Source organism: Corvus cornix, chromosome 4, assembly GCF_000738735.6.
Source record: "Corvus cornix cornix isolate S_Up_H32 chromosome 4, ASM73873v5, whole genome shotgun sequence".
Classification (NCBI taxonomy): domain Eukaryota; kingdom Metazoa; phylum Chordata; class Aves; order Passeriformes; family Corvidae; genus Corvus; species Corvus cornix.
In genome coordinates, this window is record NC_046334.1 from 11752947 (window position 1) to 11771956 (window position 19010).

Below are 19010 nucleotides of genomic sequence, written 5' to 3' on the forward strand. Positions count from 1 at the left end.
AAGTCTGAGTTGAAACTACATTACTCAAAACCTGGTTTTGGTCCCATTATTTATTTTCAAATTTTAAAAACTGTTATACCTTTAAACCACGCTATCTTGGCCCTACCTACCATTATCAGCAGCACTTGCTCTCAAGCTGATATTCACAAAGATGGTTTCTCTTGTGATGTGCCCAGTAATTTTTATCTTTACTCCATTGCAATTACCTGTTTCCAGATTCAGCGCTGCAGAAATCCACCAACCCTCCAGAAGTCTTAGCACCTTTCACTGAACTGATATCAATCAGTGTGGTTTCTGTTTCACTAGCATTTCCTCTAAGTTATTAAAGCAACACTCTGATAACATTATAATATCATGTACTATAGTGCCACTCAATAACTTCTATTTCTATGTTTCAGTTGTATCCTTCAATATTCATATTCTGCTATGACTGCTATGCTATTACCTTACGGCTGTGATATCCAGTCTAATATTTTACAATTCAAATTATTCCATTTTATACCCCCCAAGCTCTTGGTATTTGCACAAAAGTGTTTCAGCTTTGCTTGCACTTCAGCTAATATAACCTTAACTGCACTGAAAGCTGGTGTAGTCATAACTGGTAGTTACATACCTGACTACTATTCTCAGAGATATTTATTGCACTTAAATTTTATTCTAATAATTGTCTATTGTTCTGTACACTTACATCACTTCATCTGCTATGCTATCCTTGGTTTTCTACCTCTTTTCATGTATACTTTAAAGAAAAAAAATAGGCATTATGCAAATCTATCACATTTCTCAATTTCAAGTTCTTCAGCAAGAGAATAAATTCTCAATGCCAGCAAGCCATTTCTCTGGAGGTTGCAGTCTTTTCAAAGACTCCTCTTCCAGTAAATGTGTTTTAAATGGTCAAAATTTTCAAATCCTCTCTATAGGAAAAGGTCTCGAGTGATACATCTCTGTTATCCTGCTACATCTGTGTTCCAAGGCCTGGGAGGGCTCCGTTCAGTGCCAGGTAAGTCTGCACAGAGCCATGCAACTCCTTCAACCCCACTGCACTCTTCCAAAAGAAATCTTCAAAATCTCTGCTGTCTTCAGAGTCACAAGCATACACCTGCAATTACTCTCCAGTAGCCAGATTTCTCTTCAGCCTTGTTCTTCAGAGCCTCAAGCTTCCACTGGGATATTGAATAGCTAGGTTATATTGATTTACCAGGGGATTTACCATTTCATCTAGCACATCTGTAAACTTAGAATTTTGCATATGCTCATCTCTACATTCCACCACTATGCCAAAATCTTATGTGACCTCCAGCCTGTAAGCTTTTGGTCTCTCCATGACAAAGCAATAAAATAAACAAAATAATTTAGCAGGCTTGGAAAAGAAGTTCATTGCAACTTAACATTTCTTTCACCTTCCCCCCCTCCCAAAGTAAAATGGGTTATGACCTTCACCACCATGGGTCACCTGGAGCTTCTAGGGACTCATTTTCTAACCATTAGTAACAGGGGTGGGGGAATTTACAGAAAAATACAGGGGTAATTTCTGAATATTCTCTCTTTTTAAAAATGTCAGTAGTCATACTCCTCTAGATGTCAAAAATCCAAGTATCCAACTAGAAACTTAAAGCAGTAAACATTCAAAGCCACACAAGAAGATGTGACACTTGTTCTATCCTCACAGCAAAGCAATGCAGTCTTAGCTGACAGAACTTCAGGGTACTATCATAGTAAGAAAGCTCTGAATCTCAAATGGTGGCTTGCCACTTTTCTTAAGCAACAATAAAGAAAATCACGACAAAGTGTGAAAGCAGCAGCCACAAATCAGTATTTCCATCCTCTTCACTTGTAAAATGAAGTCAGAAGTAATTTAGAATAAGAAACAATTGATAGCACTATCCCTGTCACTAGAAGATACTGATAGAAAAACAAGCTCTGCTTTCTAAAAGAGAATGTGAAATGAAAAAAAACACATGCAGGATAGAAGCAACAAAGACAAAAAGTTGCAGTTTCTCATAGCATAGAACAGAAAAAGTTAAATAGCAACTCTGTTCTGGATCCTCAAGACAGGTTTCTAAATAGTCCAGGTAACACTTAAAATTCCTTTGTGATTAAATTATTTACAACAGGCTAGACTTAAAGTTCAGAAGGTTATGATGGAACACTAATTCTATTTGGCATAATTATGAAATTATGTACTTCCTTCTAGGATAAGAACAACAAATCTTTTTAGCACGTATTTTCTGAAGGTGTTTGGTCTTCATGTTTTCACTGTTAAGCACAAATGTTGTTCGCACGTACTTGAAGTAAGTACAAATCTTTTTACTCATTTTACATGCTCTCTCAATCTCAGTAACATAGCTTGTAATAACATTAAAAGTGACTTTTAAAGAAAAACAGCACCTTTCTCTTTTCCAGTGAGCTCCTTCTTCTATTCATCGTGGAAAAGAGATGGAGGAGTAGCTGGTATACTTTGCTTCTTTCTACTACTATATGATGTTAAAAAATGTGGGGAGGAAAAGTAAAGCAGCAGTTGCACACAACCATAAAAGTACAAGTTTGTTTTTACCAGCACTTGGCTTTCTCTATAGAGAAGATGAAAACAGGAACATTATCAAAACACTACATGAATTCAAAACCAAATGTATTTTTGTACTGAATCCGAAGTTTATGGAAAAACTACTCTAGCATTACACCAGATTAAGCCGCATTTTTTCATCAGAAAGCTTAATATATGCAGATACCATTCTTAAAAAGCTTTGAGCTGGGCTGTTGGAAATACTGAGCCTGTTCTCTCAGTTCAGACCGTATCACAGAATCCTAAGACCCTAACCCCAAAGTTACAAGTGCACCATGGCCGTGGTGGGCTTTGATCTGGGCTTCCAGAGCTGCTACATCGCTGTGGCATGGGCCAGCAGCATCGAAACCATCACCAAAAAGTTCAGCAACCAGTGCACACCGTCTGTGGTTTCATTTGGATCCAAAAACAAAGCTATTGGTGTAATGCCTAAAAACCGGCAAATTACTCATGCCCACAACACTGTATCTAACTTCAAGGGATTCCATGGCCGTGCATTTAATGATCCTTCTGTTCAGAAGGAAAAAGAAAAGTTGAGCTATGATTTGGTTCCCATGAAGAGTGGTGGAGTTGGAATAAAGGTCATGTACAAGGATGAGGAGCACATCTTCAGTATGGAACAGATTTCAGCTATGCTATTGACTAAATCAAAGGAGACTGCAGAGAGTAACCTGAAAAAGCCAGTTACAGACTTATTTCCGTTCCATCATTTTTCACAGATGCTGGAAGGAGGTCCCTTCTAGATGCAGCTCAGATTGTTGACCTAAATTGTCTTAGATTAATGAATGACATGACAGCAGTAGCTCTAAATTATGGAAGACCTTCCATCTCCTGAAGAGAAGCCACGGATAGCTGTTTGTTGATATGGGACATTCTGCATTTCAAGTACCAGCCTGTGCATTCAACAAGAGTAAACTGAAGGTACTTGGCACCGCATTTGACCCTTTCCTCGGTGGGAGAAACTTTGATGGAAAACTGGTAGATTACTTTTGTGCAGAAATAAAATTAAAGTACAAACTAGATCCAAAAACCAAGGTTGGGCTCTTCTTCATCTCTATCAGGAATGTGAGAAACTGAAGAAATTTATGAGTTCAAATGGCACAGACATAAATATTGAGTGTTTCATGAATGATACTGGTGTATCTGGAAAAATGAACAGGTCACAATTTGAAGAATTGTGTGCTGATGTGCCGCAAAGGATAGAGATGCCTCTGCTTTCATTAATGGAACAAAGTGGGAGATGTAAATGCTGTAGAGATTGTGGGAGGAGCAACTCTGCTGTCAAAGAGAGGATTGCTAAATTCTTTGGCAAGGATGTCAGTACAACACTGAATGCAGATGAAGCCATAGCTAGGGGCTGTGCTCTGCAGTGTGCCATGCTTTCTCCAGTTTTTAAAGTGAGAGAGTTCTCTGTGACAGATGCTACACCTTTTCCAACATCTCTGCTGTGGAACACAAAAGCAGAGGACACTGAAGGAGTCCATGAGGTCTTCAGCAGAAATCATGCGGCACCTTTCTCTAAGGTACTTACATTCTATAGGAAAGGCCCATTTGAGCCAGAAGCTTTTTATTCTGATCCTAATGGAGTCTCATATCCTGAGTCAAAAATTGGTATGTATGTTATCCAGAATATGGCAGCCCAGAAAGATGGAGAGAAGTCTAAAGTGAAAGTCCCTGTCAATACTCATGGCATTTTCAGTGTGTCCACTGCATCTGTAGGAGAACCAGTTAAAAGTGAAAATTGTGAAGATACCAGTGCTGAGACTGAAGTGGAATCTCAGGACCAGAGGCCTATTGAAAACTTAAGTGATACAAATGATCAGCCCCCAGAAATGATCAGCTAAAAAACCCAAGACAAAAGTGAAAAATGGGGAACTACCCATTGAAGTTAACTCGGTTTAGCAGTTAGGAAAAGATTTCAATATGTATATTGAAAGAGAGGGAAAGATGATTATGTAAGATAAACTGGAGAAAAAAAGAAATGATGCAAAGAATGCATTGGAGGAATATGTATATGAGTTCAGGGACCAGGTGTCTGGACCACATGAAAAGTTTGTTTGTGAAAAGGATCTGCAGGGATTCCCTGCCCTCCTAGCAGAGACAGGAGCCTGGCTGTATGAAGAGGGTGAGGATGAAGTAAAGCAGGTATATGTAGGAAAATTAGAGGATTTAAAGAAATTAGGTACTCCAATTGAAATCCACCATCAAGAAGCAGAGGAATGACCAAGGTACAAGAATTGGGACACAGGCTCCGGTACTATGCTACAATGGCTGGGGAATTCAGGAATCAAGATGAGAAATATGTCTATATCGATGAGATGGAAATGATGAAAGTAGAGAAGTGTGGTAGTGAAGAAGTAGAGTGGATGAATAATGCTGTCAGTGCACAGGCTAAGAGGAGCTTAGATCAGGATCCAGCTGTGCATTCAAGTGAAATTAAGGCAAAGCTACAGGAGTTAAACAATGTCTGTGAGCCCGTTGTGACACGACCAAAACCAGAAGTTGACTCTCCTAAGGAGGAAAACCCATTAAGTGAACAGAGTGACTGTAAAACTGAAGACATGGGAGAAAATGACAAAAATTCTGAAATGCCTCAGCAAAATGGTGAATGTCATCCAAGTGATCAAAACACCATTAACATGGACCCAGACTAAGCCACTGCACTTGCAGCAAATTATTTCATCCCATGACAGAAGATGTTTTGGCTGTCATATGTGATGGGGTGGGAATGCATTGTTTTGGAAACTATTTATATTTTTTTCTTAAGACTTGTCTGGGATATGTTATGTTGTGGGAGGAAGAACAGTAACAGTATTGGTCATGACTATCCTAAAAGGAAAATTGCCTTGGCAACTTTCAGATTCCTGAGGAATTTTGAGTTCATAGTAAGCTTCTGTGCAGTATTTAACCATTTGCATCACTAAAGATGAAAAGAAGCCCTTGCTTTGAAATGTACTGCTCCTTCAAAAGGTTGTAATTGAAACACTCATAGGCATTTGTAGAGGCCAAGGTAGTTTTCTTTTGTCAGGACATCTAATTGGATATGTCAGAAAAAGCCAGTATCTTTCCCCTTCATAAGGGCTTTCCAGAAGAAATCCTTCTGTCCTAAGGTTTTTGATTGTTGCAGTCCAAAGTACTTATCTGGTAATGAGGTGGTGAAATGTGTTAGTAGCATGCAGAAATGCTTATGTTTCATCTCTTGTTAAACAATACATTTTTCATGTGGGGTACATAAAATGAAGGAAATGCTAATTCTGTTTGTGTTATTTTGAAGCTTTTTAATGAGCGTTGAAATAAAGTTCATTTTACTGGTAAAAAAATTTTTTTTAGGTTGGACTTGATGATCTCAAAGATCTTTTCCAACCTAGTTCATTGTGTTTCTGTGATCTTTTGAAGTCCTAAAAATGCCAGTGTTGATTATTTCCATCTATATAATGGCATCTAAGAGCTATCCATCTATTCACAGAACACAACTTCACCAATTCTACAGAAAAAAGTCCAAAAAGGCCAGACATCCTCATACTTGAAATGCAACTGTCACCATTTCTCTCGTGAGCAGTACAGAAATGCAGTAACTGCTAGAAACACAAGAGGGAACACAGCTTCTACCACATCTGCTGAAAGTGCACAACACTAATTCTCCCAGTGCATTTTGATGGCCGTGGACTGACTCCTTCAAGGAAGTCTGGCCCTCCTGCAAGCATTGACCTATGCTCATTTCTTGTCTACTCAACCTCCCTTTTCTAGCAGCTATTTAATTTTAGGCACAGTGTAAGCCACTTCGCCCTGACAAAGTCTGAGTAACTTGCCTATAACACATACTCAGACATGTCTAGTAAAACAAGAAGAGCAGGTTTGATGCACACTAGACTTTTTTTAAAGACAAAATAATAATCCTACTAGTAATTTAGAATTGGTTTCCAGATTATTTTTTAGCAAATGACAGAGCTCAGTTAGACTTACCACATCCACTTGAACACACACACACACACACACACACACACACACACACACAACTCCTTACTATCAACCTTGCTTCTTGCCATTTTCAATCCGGCTTGATACCCCACATACTGACTATATTTATAATACACAGGTCAGCAAACTTCTGGTCTGCCTTTGACTATCTTTTCTTTATTATTTATTCCTTTTCTTTAATATTCAAGTACCTTTTTTTAACCCAGTTGCAACTTTGAGATTACTTTGAAGACAAACCTGTATTTCATAAAAATGATAAAAAGATGGAAGCTCCACCTAGACATTATGCAGGTACAAGAAAGCTAAATGCTAGCCTGTAAAGAAGCTGTGTGCATCAACTGATGGGATTAAAGTGAAAATTGCTTACTGAAAACCTGAAGTAGAATTGATCATATAAAAGATAAGTGGGATATACAAACGCATGTGATACCTAAACTAATCCATCTGGAATAAAGAGACCAACTCACTGATAGGACTTCTAGGTAACATTAGGTAAATGACTGAGAAAATCATTCTGGGTTTAGCTTGGGATTACACAGCAGGTAACTCTCAGTATGCCTGATTGCATCTGTATTTTTTCAGACACAACAGGAACCAACTTGTAACAATGCTCAACTTGCTTATTATGACTTTTACAAATTTTAAAAAACACTGAACAGCCTATTCAGCTACAAAAGGCCCTTGGGCCAAATAGAGAAAATAGGGAGTCTGGATGTGCATCCTTAAATGGAAACTAATAAGGAAATCTGTAAAACCTTTAAACTTACTAATCACATAAGCAGGTTTTTTATATATTACAGCAATTTCTACAGCAGCCTCCAGAGGATAAGAGAACAGTACACCCTCAGAGGACAGGAAATACTGAGGCATCAAGTTCTGCTATTGAAGAGGAGAAGAAAAAGAAAAGCTAGTCCCAAAATAATAGGCAGGAAAAGATTAATTCAGTGCTCTCATAGGGACACCAAACCAAAGAGCTTCTAGGAAAGATAAAAGAACAGAAATAATGCAAATTTTATTTTCTAATATATAAATCCATACTTTCTAACTTATGCAACTTATCAAGAAGATACAGATAGCTCAAGATTTCTTTCACAGCAAATCACTGTAGATGCATATAGGACTAAAACTCGCATATTGTAGGGTTTACTTTTGTTGGGCTCTATGCTTTATGCAAAAAAAAGAAGAAGAAGGCATAGGGGAAACTCTAAGCTACAAGCACTGTGTTACCAGAAACATCTAACAAGCAAATCTGACATAATGCTGCAATAGAAATCTACAGTTATTTCCCAAGGGGGTTTTTTGATGAAGAATATTAACACTATTAACAGCCTCTTTAGAGCTAGCTTCAACTAAAAGAGCAGATTTTTCATGTAATAGGGGACCACGCATATTTGTCATAAGTCTCTTTGGGCTACTACATGCAGCATAAAGCCTATATTCCAATGATTGCTCCATAAGGCCAAACAGCTTTCAAATACCTTTATGAGCCAGGACCAGGCCAAGCACAGAAACAAAAAGAATACATACATATATAATGCATAATTGTCAAGAATTACTTCTAAAGGAAAAACAAATACCTTACCTGAGCTTAGTGTATTCAAGCCACTGTCTTCAAGAAACTTGTGTTGATTGCTTCTGATTATTCCCCTCCTCCCTGAAATTTTCAAATTTCTACAAATCTTACTCTCTCCCTCTCAAACAGACAGCATTGTATTTAGCAGTAACAATCTGAAACTGCAGTACTTCTGGCTGCCACTCCTCCCTTCTTGGGGAAGGCACCACCCCCACTGCAAGGGGACAAAAATAAAGATATGCTAATTCTCAGCACCTGCTGTTCAACACAAATGAGCACCGGTATCAACACAAACTAGAATACCTGGCTGGGACCAGTAACAGCCAGAACATCGTTTGTTTCTGCTGCCCAGCGCTAACACCACAACAAACCAGTCAGGGAGAATAACTTCCCTAGCAACTTCAGCAACATACAGCAAAGCCCATCATCTGCCTTCTCCTCTTGCTGTACTAAGCCAGGAGACAGGGATCTCAGGATGCTCAGTGATGTAACTTTGATTTAATGTCTGTATGTTCCTTTTAAACACAGATGAATCATAATCCCTGAAGGTTATGGTTTTCCATACTTGCAAGACTGCTCCTGATGGGATTAATTCTTGTAATAGCATAGCTGATCACCACCATTAAACAAATACAAAAAACACATAATCAAGCAGATGAATGTATTCAAATAAACAATTTCCTACAATCTGAAGGGACTTGGTGCTATGTCTAGAGAATGGCACAGTTTTATTTCTTAACCCAAAATTTAAGCAAAGCATTCAAAACCAAATTTCTCCAGCCTCCTAGAGTACTGATTATCCAAGTCCAGCTGCTTCAGTGTCTGTGTTGTTTTCTGCTGCCAATCTTCTCCAGCCATGTTCACTTTATGAGAGCACCTAATCTGCCCCACTGAGTCTGATTACAGACTAGACATGGCTAACTATAGACTGGTGTCATCCTGTTGGCAACAAAATAAATCATTCCTGAGAGAGCTCTTTACAAGGTGGCTCTGTATTCCTAAAAACCTTGGTAAATAAAACAGGCCTGGAAATCACAGATAGATGAATGTTAGTGCTGGGGTCCTGCAAATGCTTTTCCTTTCAATGACTGCTCACGCCATCAGTGACTGCACTGCTTCACTTTTCCTTCTCTTACAGCCTAGTTCTCCACCACAGACATTCTGGTCAACTAGGAAAAATCAAAAAATCAAAAAATCCCAAATCCTGAGTCTTCACATTCAATCAGCCAATGCATGGTTTATGTGTAGAGTAAACATTTCAGACATATCAGAAAGGGCAATGATTTACTTGATGAATTGTGAAACAGGGACCTCTGCTTACTCACAGGACTTTCATCTCAAAGGGACAAAATTCTGGTCCTATATGTTGAGCCTTGGAAGACTCAGACTCTTGGACACAGATTATAAATCTGACAGCTTGATTTATTTATTTTGCTAAGGAGTTGTGTGGTGGTTTTAAAGTTGCAAAGACAGTGTGTCTGAATGCTTGTGCCTCCCAAAAGGAAAGTAATTTTCCACTTTCAGGATGAAAATGGTACTCTAAATGGTATGTTCTCTGACTTTGATGAAAAAAGCCATTTCTGTACAGGTTGTCCTGACTGGAAGGATATGAAGAATGGATTAGCTAACTAACAAACACTTCTGGTAAAGAGACAGGCAGCACCAGTAATTCATTTTTGTGCTCCACTGCTGCTACCACCAACAAAAATCAAGCCGAGCAGAATGGATCAAGGAGCAGAAAGCAACAACTGATCAACTTAATGAAATTTTCGGCAGAAAAAAATCTCATACCTAAGTATTGATCAAGGACACAAAAAACACTGTGGGGAATCAGCCAAATTTAATTTTAAAATTCCATCTGAAGAAAAAGTGAATGTTTAATTCTGAGGATGTTTCCTAGTTGAATTAACATTCTAAATAGAGTATTGATGTTCAGATGAGCAACCATTTCACAGCCATTTGAAAAAAATATTTAAAACGACAATTGTGAGTTAAGTATTTTGTCCACTGCTGCAGCAAAATCTGAGGAGTGTATTGGGTAGTGTATTATTTATTCTCAGAAGTGAGGAGATCAAACACACAACATAGGCAGTCTAAGAGTTTTCTTGGAACTCATCACTGTGCCAAGATAGAAAGGACTTCTGGGTACCCAGAAAAAAAAAGGTGAAAATGTGCTTGTTTTATAGGGGCACAGCACCCTCTGACACTGGGATGAACATGCAAGATGGCTGATGTATGAGTGTAAGCAATGGAGACTTATCTTCCGCTAAGGGCATTAATTATGGCATCCTGGACAAAACCTAACTCCCAGATACATACCTAGAATTTCCTGTGCAGTTTCAGAGAGATACTATTCTTCTCTTTGTCGTTAATGGTGGCTATTTAGTTCTGTTAAATGGCTGCTGCATTTTACCCTAAACATAGTAAAGATAAAGAATAAAATCCAGCAACAGAAAAACTGGCACATACCAATGTGTAGTTCAAGTATCTGTTTGCACAGTGTTTGGAACCATTTCAAAGAGAAGGGAGGAGAGGAGTAATATCAAAATTAAGCATTTCACTTCTCTGTTCTGGGCTAATCCTTAAAAGAATCCATAATGTGTCTGGTAGTAAATTAAACTCTCAGCACCAAAATGGTCCTACATTCAGCCCAAGGAAAGAGGTGCTGAAAGCCAATCTGAGCATAAGAGAAGCAATTTACCCAAAGCACCTTATGCTTGGACTAATCCGAACAGCACAGAGATCGAGGCAGCAGCTCAAAACTGATGTAAATTAGGGCAATCTCAATTGAGCCTGGAGAGAGAAATGTAACAGCTTAATCTTCCACTGTCCCAAAATCCAGTAGTGTACTTCTGGTCTTGCACTCCAGAGAGGATGATCAGGGTGGGACATCTATTTAGTGAGGAGAAAAAGGGCCCTGCAGACAAAACATATCTCAGGTTTTGCAGTAACCCTGCTCTGGCTGCAGCAGTGCCAGGCTGACTTGTCACAGAAGACAGCTGTGTCACCAGCTGCCATGTACCAGAGGCGGGAGACAGTTCTAGGACACTTCATATATCTTAAGATATATCAGTAACATTTATGCTGTCTATTTGCTGTACAGCAGAGCATTTGAAATACAAAAGAAAAAAGAAGAAAAGGATAGTTTACCTCCTAATATCTGCTTTGCAGTAACCGTGTTTTACTATAACTCTTTGCCATACCTGGCCAGAGCTGAGGTTGTCTGGTTTTGGGTCTGATACTGTCTGGCAGCTGCTTTGCTGTTTTCCTCACATGGCAGGCATCACTCAAGATGATTTTAGAAAATGCTTTGTTCATTTGTTTTGTTTTCATTTGTAAGTCTTCAGGTTAGGTGAAAGGCTAAGTACAGACTCAAGCACGCAGTCTGTATCTATTTAAATATATGTCAAAGTTTTGAAATGCTATCATACCAAAATACTTCCATCAAATCCCTTATCCATAGGAAAGGAAATACAAGGAGGCCTAGCTCGAGGTCAAATTTCACAGCCTTTAAATGAGCACAGCTCACACTGACAGCTGCATTCTCTGCCATTTTATTACATTTCCATGGATGCTGAGAAAAAAAAAAATTGTCTAGCAATTTACATATTAAACTAAAGGAAGAAAGCTAAATAAAAGGTGGTTAAAGAAATACAACAATATGTTCTGATCCCTAGATCATTGGCTAAGAAAGAATAATTTGCCTCTTTTTATGTCATCAGAGGATTCAATCCCACAGTACCAATTCTGCCCCTTCCTCTGTTGCTTCTGCTGGGTTGTGCTTTGAGGGGTGAAGAACACCAGTCCAGCAGTGGCTGCTGGTGGATGGACACAGATTCCAGCTCAGCACTGCACTTGAGAGCAACGACACTTCTGTTGTTACTAAATTACGTGCTTCAGTGATAGCATTCAGAAAATTTTATTGGATGACAAGTCATCCAGTACAATAAACACTGTTGTCCTGTACCAGCTGATTACAGAATATTCGTCATTCTTCTATTTCATATGGTAGAACTCAATACTACCTGGGAGGCTTTGCATGCTCTTCTGCCTTTTTCTTTCAGATTGCTTAATTAAGATTATTTATTCCTGTGTTAGACTGAAAAATTACATTCACATGGAGAAGAGTGGTTGGATTTTTTAATTAATTTTTGACTGTCACCTGCACACAATTTTTGATAGCCATGCAACTAATTTGTAGGCTACCCCAAAAAAATTGCATTCTATTTATAAACTATATCACAATTTTAAAATGTTTTACTTTATATTCAAAATTCATTTCTACACAGGCAGAGGAATGTTATTGGAAAGTGAAGGGCTACTTTTGAGATTCAATTGATGGGGTTTTGTTTGTGTTTTTCTTTAAAAAACAAACAAAAAAGAAAAAAAGACAACAGCTATCTGTCATGCCCTGAATAAGATACACTTGAATTTTATAAAGGAAAACAAAGGCAGAAACTAGGGGAAATACAGAACTGGGATCTTTCCCCTTGTTCTCCCAGCATTTCTGTCATTTCTCATTTTTCTGCTCTAAGATTTTCTCCAACTGCCCAAAGGTTTGTGCAGTTGACTGACTTGCAGCTGCCCTCCCCTCACTACCCAGAGGAGACATACAATGAAACAATTTAGATAAACTTTGTTACTTTTTATTTGATTTCCTCAGTCTGAAACAACACACACAACTACAATTCCAACTTTCATTTTCTTTTTCTCGCTGCTGAATTAATAGAACTTATTAACAGAAAAGCCTCAAAAACTGAGGAAGAAATCAATGAAGACAGCAAAATGAACCAAGAGAGTGTCACTTCACCTGCAGTGACTGTTCTTTTAATCCTTATAAAATATTCTCCTCCTAAATATTTTCCTCCTAATCCCTCATACCTACCTCCTACTTCAATTATCCCTGCTGTCATTACAGGAACTTCCTAGTCTTTCTTCCCATAAAACTAATTTCCACCATTTCCAACATCAGCATTCTCTAGCAAAACCAGTCTGTTCCCAAATCTTTCCGAGTTTCCCAGTACCTTACCATGTTTGAGGCAGACATTCCCTAAAATACTCTTAAACAGTTTTATCTATCCCACTATTAAAAAAAAAAGAAAAAAACAAACAAACAAACAAACCAACCAACCAAAAAAACCCCTCCTTATTTCAGCCAGAAATGCCATACTTTATTGTTGCAAAGAAAGTAATTAAACCTCCTGCATTCAGTGTGAAGAATAACACTGTAGTTTAGATTAAGGCAGAAAACTACCACTTTTAAATACACAAAGAACAAAGAAATATTTCAGTATATGGCAATACAGAGTCCTAACCAGATCATTAAGTAATTCTTAATGATCCTGTACTACAACTGAGCTGAAGAACAGGAAACTGGGCTGGTGAGCAGTTAACAGCACACATAAAAGTGCCTCTGCACTCAGGGAAACAGAAGAAATCTTGCCGAAAATTCTTCAAAGAAAGAATTCAAATTCAAACCATAACTCAAAGCAAGACTTCAAATAAAACCACCAATGTGTTCTGGTTCTAATAATAATGCAGATTTAATGCTGAAGACCTTAATTGAGGTTAATTTCTTGATCTGATCTGAACCTTCTGTTCCAGTGAAGTCACCAACTCTGACCAGCGAACTGCCCTGCAAATTCAGAGCACACATCCAAGGAGACAGCTCTTCCACTACGTCCTACTTCCATGAATGAAAAATAGAGCTGCAAAACACCAAGTGCCAGCTCAGAGAAGCACAGAAGTAACAACTGTGCCAACGCAGACCTTAACGTAGTGCTGGCACAGATGACAAGTTTCAAGCTTTTTTTTCCCAGATTAAGGTAATTTCAAAATCTACAAATATGGATGTTAATCTAAATTCCTTCCAATTTGGTGTTTATTTAGTTCCAATGTAATCTAACTTCTGGCAGTCACATACAAAGGAAGATTTTATGCCTTATCCCTTAAGCAGTGATTAAGAAGCACCAAAATTCCAAAGGAACTATGAGAGATATCTTGTCTATTTCATCTGAAAAAATGACTGTACGTTATTTCTTATGACACTGAATTAAATATTAATGTTCCTTAATATTACTCTTAACATTAAGAATCCTCACATGTTAAATATTAAATCCACAACTAAAAGTAAGATGGGAAAATTACTTGCAAAATCTGTTAGACAACTAATATGCAGTAATATGAAGTTGAATTCAGTTGCTGTTATCAGGAATCACTGCCCCACTGAGCTAGAAGGGGATACACAATACTCTGACTCAAAACATTTCCGAAATTATGTCAGAGAGGCACAAGGTAGTAGTACAACTGGACACAGCAGGAAAACCTTTAATTCTGCGTAAGCACAGCAGCAGAAGCTTCTATGAGAATGCTTATTTCTGCCTTTTGGTTTGACAGGTACCTCTGGCCACCACCTTTGTTTTCTCCCTTGCTGCCCTTCTGGCACCACATTTTATATACGTCCACTTACACAAGAGCACTCTGTTCTTTTCCCTCCCAGCTTCAGTAAAGGGACTAATGCATCTGCATAAGCCAGTAAGAGTGCAGTAATTTATGAAGTAATGCTACTATTTGCAAATACCATATCCTGTAACAATTTAGCATACCAAGTACGAATAAAAATGTTCTTGAAAACTGAAGGTTTAAAGTATTATGTTGATTCATCCTGAATTTTTAGGTTGCCATTGATTTTAAAGTTTTAGATTTGGCAGCTCAAGGTTCAACACAGTCTCAAACTCACACAAACACCCATATTTACTTGAGCCATTGAATGTTTCCCTGGGTAATCCAGCCCAGAAATTCCTATTTCCATAAGCTTCCCATGTGCTAATGAGACGTTAAGCTGGTAATGCTGTAGCCACAATGGTTCAATAACAGACAAGACAAGGCTTGCAGACCAGGACAGCACCCACACCACCATATGCTGTATAACCTGAGCAACAGAGTTTGCTTCATTGCACAGATGGTCGCAGAATCACAGAAAGGTTTGGGTTAGAAGTGACCTTAAAGATCATCTCCTTCCAACCCCCCACCATGGGCAGGAAAACCTTCCTTCAGACCAGGTGGCTCAAAGTCCCACGCAGTCAGGCCTTGAAAACTTCCAGGGATGGGGCATATACAGATTTTCTGGGCAATGTCTTACCACCCTCACAGTAAAGAATTTTTTCTTAATATCTAATCTAAACCTGCCCACTTTCAGTGTTAACTCATTACCCCTTGTCCTGCCCAAGGGTCCCTCTTCAGCTCTCTTGCAGCACCTTCTGGGATGCTGTAAAGATCTCCCTGGAAGCCTTCTCTTCTCCAGGTTAGACAACCCCAACTTTCTCATCCTGTCTTCATAGGAGAGGTGCTCCAGCCCTCTGACCATCTTTGTGGCCTCCTCTGGACTTGTTCCAACAGGTCCACATCCTTCTTATGCTAGGACCCCAGAGCTGGATGCAGCACTGCAGGCAGAATCTCACCAGAGCAGAGCAGAGGGGCAGAATCCTCTCCCTTGACCTGCTGCCCACAGTGCTTTGGACGCAGCCCAGGATATGGTTGTCTTCCTGTGTGTCCTTCTCCTTGCCCTAAGGATATTTCAAGAATCAGAAAAAAAAATGCAATTCCTGCTACAGATCTCAGCTTTCCCCTTACTTAGAAGTGAAAAATTAAATATTTCATGATGAAAAAAAGTATCAGAAAATTAGCATGAAATATATTTTAAACCCACAACTTTTGCAACCCATGCTGTTTGTGCATTTTAAAAGAAAATTTAGAAAGTTTCTAAAATATTGCGTTTATAGACAGTGTTAGTTTCTGTAGAAAAACTAGTGGGTTTCCAATATATTTCTTTGGTAAATGGGTTAACTAAATTAGAATTTTGGGTTTGGCGCTTTTTTTCTTCCCATTGTTTTTAATTAAGTTGGTCCTTTGCCTGGAGCAGCCAGAGTTGTTTACCCACAATGGCCATGAAATTCCCTGTGCTTGATGGTTTAATTATCTCCTCATTGCCTGGTAATTCTTTTAAGGCTTTTTTTTCTTTTTTTTTTTTAATGTGGCACAGCAGACAAGAAGAATCATCTGTCTTCTTGGTTCAATCTTAGGAACTTACTTACACTGTCCCCTTCTTCACATACAGCAATTTTTAAGTTGATGGATTAAGGCAGTGTCTATTTTCAAGATAGTACAAATTATTTTATTTTTTCAGTTACCCAAGCCACTGCAGTCCATTACCCGTACAAACACCTGCTGTCTACAGACATACAGGATCTGAATTTTGTTTATTTGTTTGGTTGCATCACCTGTCAGATGCAGAAAATTCTGCTGAGAAGAGCATGGCAAGTTCCATGCACCTCCCACCTCAACACTGTCTGATTCTGTTAGTGGTCTGCCTGTGATGAGAACTAGGTCTGAAAGCTATGAATATCTTTCAGTGGGCTAGAATGGGAGCAACACTATTTGGACCAAAACAGAACAAGCTGAAAGATAACCACGCATGAAGAAAGAGGAAAATCCAGGATTGCTGACAAGCAGGCAAGTTGGCTGTAGTGTGACAAAGGCTTTACAAGTTTTCGACACTAATGTACACTTCTCATTAAGTTCCAAAAAAAAACCCAAAACAATTACATGCACCTTTCACTAAAAAGCAAAACCCAGACTGCTTAACAGTATGTAAGAATAGAATTTACTGTAGTCTAAAGAGGCAGCCAGCTTATCTCCTCATAGACACAGAAATTCTCTAAACACAAACAGGAACAAAACAAACTTTGAGGTAAGATGGAAAGTAGCCAAGCACACCAAGACTTATCTTCATTGCTAAAGATTCAGGAAAACTGCAATACTGAGACTGGTTATGGCATACTCCTTTTCCCATCTTGTAGGCAAATTTCTATTAGCCCTTAAGTTTTTATGGCTCCCCAGAGGTGCCCTGCTCTGCAGACACCAGCTCTCCTCCAGTTCCCCATTGCCATTCAACAGAGGCACGTCTCACCTTGCCTGTTCAAGGATTCAAAATTCCAGTCTGACCCTCAGGCCAATGAGTGCTTCCAAGATGAGACCTACACTTCCTACCAAAATATCAGCACACCTGGGTTTCTCTTACTATCTTGTCCCTTCTGTGCATTTCCAGAATCAACATATGAGAGGCTAAATTACTAATAAAATTTAAAAATGAAACTTTAAAACAATATTTTATTTCTTTTTAGAGAACAAAACCCAAAAGCCACGATCTTACAAAGTGCTTCCTTGAGCTTCAGCAAACCTACAGCACTGCAAATGGGGTCAGAATCTGCTTCCATCACTTAGGGGAGGTGAGAGATGTGTGACACTGCTGACTACACAACAAAGGCTCTTTTGAATTATTTACTACAGCAGAACTAACAAATCATCTGGGTATAAAGCTGCAACACTGTTCCAAATACAGAAAAAAAAAACTAGGGTCAAAACTGACAGGCTGGTATTGTCTTTTAAAATTGCTTAAAAATATATCTTCTTGCACTTCATATTCCATAGAAGTATTTCTACCTTAACCTTCAAACTTTAGTGGGAGACATTGCTCTTCCAGAACACAAAAATAGATTCTCAAAGCTGATGTTCTTCAGAACTTAGAAAGTATCTCCCAAGACAAATTCACACAGACATGTGCTAGATCTTCATCAGTATTTTATTTAAAATAGGCAAAATGTTTTATGTTTATGGTTTACAGTGTTTTAGCCCTTCCCCTCAGGTCCCCCCCACCCCTAAATCTGGAATAGTTCATGAGGCTAAAGCTAGTTGCTCTTTTTCTATAAGGGTAAAAAAAAAACCAAAAAACCAAAGAGATACCCATAAACATCAGATCTCTGCTTCAGGTAAAATTCCCAAGCATGTAATTCTGTTTAACACACTGAAATTGATTGTTAAGGTAATTTCAGAGCACTGAAAAAGCGTAATCAGAATTTTTCTTTTGCAAAAGAGTACAGTTTTTCTATATTTTACTCTTGATATAAATCTTAATAAATATTCATAGACGATTCTAGGACACCTCATTAACAAGCTGTTCAACAAGTAGAGCAAGGCATGAATTAGGTGTTTAAAATAATTGTTATACATGTATCTTCTCAGACTAACATGGAAACAATTGTAGCATGTTTCCGAGTGGAATATCAGATTTATTTAAATATTGTAGCCAAAAAAGGCTACAACATGGAAGAAGGCTCCAAGGTTTGGTTCTAGTAGAAAAAACAAGTGGAGAATTGCAGATGGGTTGACTTCCTTTTGTCCCCACTGCTCAGGGAAGAAGTGACTTGTTCCCAGAACATCTGGGGACTGTTTGCTTTGCTTAAGCTGGGATTCACCACTTTGCTTCCCAGATCAGCATCGGTAATGCCTTCTGTTTTCATGCATGGGTTATAAGACACAGGCCCAAACTGGACCGAAGGATTTCAGTTTCCTTATAATCATAGTTGGAAGTGAGATCTTTGGACATCAGATCAGACAGTTTATTTCTGGAATACTTTTTATCCAGGTCTAAAATAAGCTTTTTTAATCTTGTTTCAGTGTGTCTATTCCTTTCACCCTGTGACTCAGTCAGTGACTTTTCACATTCTGCTTTTGTCAGGGATCTGCTCTGTCAGGTTCCCACACATCTTTAGATCAATATTCAGCTGCAAATTGTAGGACAATTCCTATTAACATTAATATGGGCATCCACAACCCTTCTTTTTTAATAAATTGGTGCTTAGCATGCTTTTACTTTTGTGCAAGATTACCACAGTTTGCCATTCAATTAATATCAGTCAAAACAAACAAACAAAAATAGCTGTGAATGCTGAACCAAAACAATCCAAACTGAGACAGGGTATCTCAATTAACAGTTGGAGTTTAAGCAACAACTAAGATTCAGAGCTGCCAAGGAGGATTTATGCCCAGTTTCCTTTG

General features: G+C 38.5%; 1 protein-coding gene and 1 pseudogene across 8 annotated transcripts in view; one reads left to right on the plus strand and one right to left on the minus strand.

Moving 5' to 3' along the window:
- Positions 1-19010, minus strand: part of INPP4B (inositol polyphosphate-4-phosphatase type II B) — a 312737-nt gene that overhangs the window by 285662 nt on the left and 8065 nt on the right. The gene's annotated exons all lie outside the window — the stretch shown is intronic.
- Positions 2839-5359, plus strand: LOC104697267 (annotated as a pseudogene).